This window comes from Penaeus vannamei, chromosome 8, assembly GCF_042767895.1.
Source record: "Penaeus vannamei isolate JL-2024 chromosome 8, ASM4276789v1, whole genome shotgun sequence".
Classification (NCBI taxonomy): domain Eukaryota; kingdom Metazoa; phylum Arthropoda; class Malacostraca; order Decapoda; family Penaeidae; genus Penaeus; species Penaeus vannamei.
The window spans coordinates 25,262,665-25,267,664 of NC_091556.1; positions in this window are offsets into that span (position 1 = coordinate 25,262,665).

Genomic DNA, 5,000 nt, shown 5'->3' on the forward strand with positions numbered 1-5,000 from the left:
TGTATGTACCTCAACGTATCTTGTTCATAATGCCCTGAAGAAACAAAAAAGCAATAATTGGCCTTCAAGCATATTCGTGAGTTTTCATGTTCTTCCTATCATCGTTTTACTCACTTTTGCTCGGCATGAATCCTTAGCTAAATTTGAAAGGGAAATAAGGTGAGGGAGAGAACGAGACAAGAAAGAGAGCCAGAAAAGAAGTAAAGTGTAAAAATGCGGCAAATATACAGAAAAAAGAGACAAGGAAAAGGTAGTATGAAGAGATAAAGACACGCAACTATGTATACTTAGGGAGTGCGGTGAGCATGAGAAGATCGGAAGAAAGAGATGGAGAGAAAAAATTGACAGATATAGTGATGGAAAGGCGGAGAGGACAATATGAATAAATAATGTGTAAATTTATACACACATACAAACACGCAAGGACACAGACACATACTCGTACACATAGATACACACAGACACACTCACACATACAAGCAGATACTATGCAGATAGACTGATGTGTAGATGAATGAATGATTAAATAGATAAATTGAAAAAACGACGAAGAGGGAGTGAGAGAGATAGAGAAAGAGGGAAGGAAAGTGCATGTACTGAGCTATGCATGGGAAAGAAAAATAAAAAATAAAAAATGTATTCCTCTCACTGCAAGACATTTGTGTACCACTACAACAGGTTTTCATCAAATTCTATTTTTTCTTTCTTGTTTTGTAATAAATGATAATCTCTTGGATTCTGAGTATTCGCATTTAACCGTAACAAAAATCAGTTTTCTGCACAGAATTTATAAACGATCAATTTCATGTCTGAAATTAGTCTTGATTGATCTGATCATGTTTACTTTGATAAAAACACTGGTTGTGCGCCGGTAGTAATCTCATTGATTCCAACGCTTTATCAACGTGACCATCACACTGCATCATCACCAACATTTTCAGTCAAAAGTGCAGTTCGTATTCCACCGGGAGCGCTTTGGGAGTGCAGCTTCCACCGGCGCCCATCCTCTCGAGTTCCACCTTGAGACCGAGTTGGAGTTCGTTAATTTTTTACGTCCATTTAGAAGCGAATTTGCAAAAGAGAAGAATTCCGCTCGCAATAGCTCCAGACAAGTGAGCATGTAATAACAAATAGAATGAAATAAAGGTATAACCCTGGCATTCGAAACGGAGCTATCTCTGCCTTCTCCGTTCAACTCACATGGCGATCGCACAGACAGTACACGAGACTCAGAGGTGGACGTCTGCAAGGGCAGAGTCGGAATGGTCCGTGCGTTTGCGAGCTACTGCGCATGCGCGAATCTAATCAGCTGAACGGAGCGATTGTATTTCGACATCCTGCCACTTTTTCACCATTATTATCATTATTCTACGCATATATGTATTTACTGGCCAATAGAATATATTAGACTGTTGCATTTAAACACCACTGTAAGCCAATTGCTTCTCTGGCACGTGGCCCATTTTATTTCTTAAGATTATACTTCAATTTAAATTTTGTTTCCTTTTATATTATTCTGTTTCATTTGATCTATTATCATACATTTTCCCATCTCCAAAACCATCATTCAAGCTTGTTTTTTTAAAAGGCTTTTATCTGTTGTGGTTTCGAAAGATTATCATTTTCCAATTGATTATTTATTATTCTATCTATCGTCTTCTTTCAGAGAGACGAAAGCTATCAGATGCGGATCTCTCAGCTGTTCAGACTTGAGTCACGTTTGATATAATTACTGGGCAAGTGTTGAGGGCATTGCGAAACTGTCCTGCAGGAAAATTTATGTGGAAGTGTGAAAATGCGTGTGTGCATGTGTGTGTGTGTGTGTGTGCGTGCATGTGTGTTTGCGTGTGTATGTGCTGTGTGTGTGTGTATGTGTGTGTGTATGTGTGTGTGTGTGCATGTGTGTGTGTGTGTGCGCACATGTGTGTTTGCGTGTGTATGTGCTGTGTGTATCTGTATGTATGTATGTGTGTGTGTGTGTGTGTGTGTGTGTGTGTGTGTGTGTGTGTGTGTGTGTGTGTGTGTATGTGTGTGTGTGTGTGTGTGTATGTGTGTGTGTGTGCATGTGTGTGTGTGTGTGTGTGTGTGTGTGTGTGTGTGTATGTATGTGTGTGTGTGTGTGTGTGTGCGTGCGTGTTTACATATAAATGCGTGGCAAACCCACAAACATCTGCTGGACATTATCTTGATCTCGACTTCGCTGACGAGGCTCGTAATTCTTTCCACAAATGCCGGAAAGGATATCGCGAGGGCGGTCCAAGATAACCGGAGGCAGACAGACTGACTGATACGCATGTATCACTAGACGGATATTCGAGATAGAATGACAGACCCAGATAGTGAGAAATGAAAATAAGCGAGTAGAGGAAAAGGAAACGAAGAAAGAGGAGAGGGAGCACACAGACTCAGAAGAAACAGGGAAGTGAAAGACGTTCAGCCACTGCTTCTAAAGGACAAGGCTCGCTTCAGTCGAAAATCTGAATCGTCGGAAAATGACCCTCGTTGAATCTATGTCTACTACTATTTTTATTTCCACCATTTTCTTTTGGAGGGGGTTGTTATTGCTGATTCTTCTCGGTCGCTGGAATGAATCTCCCGGTAACTCGGCGACTTGGCTGCCGGACTGGAGAGGCGTATGGCCTGCGTCGCCCTCCAGGTAGGATGACCCCGCCCCTTTAGCTGCTTCTCAGGCGTGGGTGTGTCGGCTCTTATAGTTGGTAGATAATGGTGCGCAAGAAACACTCCCTTCCTTGACCTCTGTTTACTTACGGTATCCTTTCTACAGGTGCGTATATAATTTCACATTGCTTCATTGCGCTTCCACTGTAACCAAAGGAAACACTTTTTTTCTCTTCGTTTATAAGATCTACAATAGAAAACGTTGCTTTCTTCGTGTATTTAGAGTATATACACATCGATCTCAACTTTGAGTTATGATTGCTTAAGTTTAGGATGTAACTTTACTTGATTCTGCAGATGTATTATGACATTTACCTTTAATCTGCCTCACTAACTGATTCTAATGGCCCGACGTGTTTGCAATGTAGACTAATTTAAGAGACTGGGTCACACAAGCAGTGAAAAATTGTCACACAGAGAAAACTCGATCTTCATCTCTAAATATTGGAAAACTGCTATGATACTTAACTGAGTTTACATCTGATTATGAAAATACAATACAAAAATAGAATGGAATGCCAATTGACAGAAACTCCCTTGCATGGCTCCCGTAGACTGTTACAGCAATTAAAATCACCGTAAACCTAATTTATAGCTTATACACTAAAATCAAAACTTCAAAACTGAAACTATATATAGTATCACAGCGACTAAAAGCGCCTTTGAGGTATTTGCTGGGATATCCTGGTCGCAGTTTGCTTCCATTAACAAATTCGAGAAGTAGCCTTTCTACCTGACATTTTCCTTGATTATTTGAAGATTCCGCATTTCAAAAATGTGTGAATTAGGATCATGGATAATAGATCATGGGTGGACTAAAGTTCTCGGTGTCTCATTCAAATCCTTAAAGTCGGGAATTGTATGGATCCGCCCGGGACCAAGTTGACAATGGGTTTCCTTTAATAGGAACGTCCACCCCGACAGGATAAGCCACTGGTTACCAACGAAATCAAATACGTTATTCCGGGAAGACAAAAACTTCATAAAAACAATGATGTGGATATATATTTGTAAAAATGGCAAGCCAAGAAACAAAAGGCAAAAGGATCTTAACTAAAACGGAAAGGTAAGAACATGGTGACATGGAATTACAAGTTGGCCATCAGTAAATGATAATAATAATAATAATAATAATAATAATAATAATAATAATAATAATAAATCCTGGCCCTGAGTACATCCCTCTAAGCTCGGCATGGGAGTTTATCCCGAGTCGCCCCTTTGTGGCGTGTTCAGCAGCTCTTTCACTAAGGACAAATAGCATAAATAGCAGGTCTGATCCCTATTCCTCGGGTGACCTTAGACCATCCAAATCAGACTGTTAACATTTTGTAACATTAAAATAATTTCTTTTGATGATCGCAGAAAAGGATATGGAGGCGATCATTTTCTGCAATCGAAATGTATATTTTAAAGACAGTCCATAGTATTATAATCTGTTAGGTAATGTAAGTATAGCAAATTCATTTAAGTTGCGGACCCTTCACTATTTTCTGTATGGTGATTTTACAGTAGCGTTAAGGGGTCACATGAGATGAGCACTGATTTCAAAGGCATTTGCATGTAGGCACTTATGAACAATTTGCCAAAAATGGGACTTTAGCAACATATTTTTTTCTGTATCAATGGGCTGAATTTGGGTATATAATGAAGTTTACCAATTTACCGTTGTCACTATACTTCAGTCATTTTCATCGCTCCGTCCGCATGAATTTTGTAGATTTCGTGTGAGGTACAGCCTCCAGTCGTACGTCATAATTATTTCAACATGTATCCAGACTAATGAATACACGAAAACATCGCCATAACATTGATTGCAGTTGCAACGACTAAAACAAGCGGCAAAACTAATAAATGCAATTCGTATTTGTGTCAGAAGGCGTAGCATTAGCGATAAGGGTAGTGTTGATCGGATGTGCCTGGGTGTCAGTGGTAGTAGAGCCAGCAGGAATAGGGTCAGAGGTGGTTGCAATATAGCAGCAGGGATGATGGCAGCAGTAGGCGTAGTAGCGGAGATGGTTATTTCAGTAATCATGAGTGGTGCATAAGGCAGCAGTTCCACTGTCAGAGGCGACTGTGTAGGAGAGGTGGCAACAACAGCGGTTGTATCAGTTGTTCTACTATCACTGTTCTTGCAACTGTTGTGGTTTCAAACTGAGTTGTTTCAGTGGTTATAGAAGTAGTGGCTGTGGTGACAACACCACAGTGTTCAACTGTAGTGTTAAATTTGACTGTGTGACTCGTCTTCTTTGCAGTAGTTGTAGTGGTAGCACTCACAGCATCCGAAATAGTTGCACTTGAGGCTTCAGCGTCAGCAGTTG